Raw genomic sequence first — 1,537 nt, 5'->3', positions numbered from 1 at the left:
GTAAGGTACAGTAAACCTTTAAAGGGCCAAGATGAACAGGGATTAGAGGAGAGGAAGGGGTCTAATAAGGCCTGAGGGATAGGGGAGGGGAAAGAAAAGAAGGAGAAAGGAACAAGACGGATGATTCTGGAGTTACAGGGAGGTCCAGCTTTTCTTCAGGGCCCCAGTGAAGCAGGGACAGCTCCTATCTTCTGGTCTTACAGGACTCTACTTGTTGCTCAACACAGCAATCTTTATGTACACAGGGCCTGGGCAAAGGCAGCTGAACTTTATGTAGGCAGAAACCGTCTTCAGACCTTCTAAGTGGGCAATGAAGTCTTTCATGTTTGGAAATGCATCCAGGCACTAGGGCTCAAATATATGGTGCAGGTCAAGACTGTCATAAGCAAGAAAATCCAGAGAGGTGATCTTGTCTCCTGCAAACCATGGAGTCTTCCCCAGAAAGTGAGAAGAGCTTCATCTTTTCACAGAGCTCCTCCAAGTACTTAGATTTCAGTTTCTCAAAGTCAGGGCTGTAGCAGACACTGACTAGCTAATTGGAGGTGTCTAAAACCTAGTTCTCAAAAATGTCCACATGAATCTTCTCTTCTGTCTCCCCTCATAGGTTGTACTTGTAAGCAATGTAGCAAAAGATGGCATCGCTCTGGGTGATCTCAAGAGCATCATCAATTAAACAGGGCAGATTGGGAAAGTCCAGGCTTGGCTTCAATTTCTCATTCAGCCACTGGCTTCTGTCATGGTCAGAAGCATCCCCCAACATGTACTTCTCTTCCTCATAGTTTAAGTCTTTGTATTCCAGAAGCAGGCAGATGGTATGAGCCAGCCTGTGAATGTTCCAGTAACCCAAGTTCATGGCCATGGTTTAGCTTTCTGTGGACTCAGGGGATGGCCTCAGTGGAGCTAGGCTGAAACTTCATCCTTGCAATTTTTCTTTAAGTTAGAAATTATATCAAAATAAAAAGTTATAGGGAAGAAGGAAGGAAGGAAGGAAGGAAGGGAGGAAGGAAGGAACCAGAGGACTGTAAGCCGCTCTAGCAAATTAATAAAACCCAAGGAGGGGGTCGTGGGAACTTCTGATTTATAGTCAGTTGGTCAGAAGTATAGGTGACAACCTGGGCTTGCAATTGGTATCTGAAGTGTGATGGGGGGACAGTCTTGTGGGACTGAACCCTTAACCTATGGAATCTGATGCTATCTCCGGGTAGATAGTGTCAGAACTGAGTTGAATCGTAGGACCCCCAGCTGGTGTCTGGAGAATTGTTTGGTGCTATGGGGAAAACCCACACACTCACACATTGGAAATCTGGAGAATCAGATCCCATTGAGTGATATACCATACTTATGAATAAGATATTCTCTAGATATATTGTATAACACGAGGAATATAGCCAGTATATTATAATAACTATAAATGGAGTATAACTTTTAAAAATTGTGAATCACTGTATTGTACACCTGTAACATATAATATTGTACATCTACCATAACTCAATTTTTAAAAAAGAATTGAAAACAGGGACTCAAAAAAATAATAAAC

At 42.7% G+C, this 1,537-nt stretch overlaps 1 pseudogene across 1 annotated transcript; it reads right to left on the bottom strand.

The window, feature by feature from the left end:
- Positions 1-207: 207 nt before the first annotated feature.
- On the bottom strand, positions 208-859 carry LOC309796166 (glutathione S-transferase Mu 4-like; annotated as a pseudogene). The gene has a single exon. The product of its transcript is annotated as a glutathione S-transferase Mu 4-like (transcript).
- Positions 860-1,537: the final 678 nt, after the last annotated feature.

The sequence above is a fragment of the Mesoplodon mirus genome (genome assembly GCF_964341445.2).
Source record: "Mesoplodon mirus genome assembly, chromosome: X".
Taxonomy (NCBI): domain Eukaryota; kingdom Metazoa; phylum Chordata; class Mammalia; order Artiodactyla; family Ziphiidae; genus Mesoplodon; species Mesoplodon mirus.
This window is presented reverse-complemented; position numbering and strand designations above follow the sequence as displayed.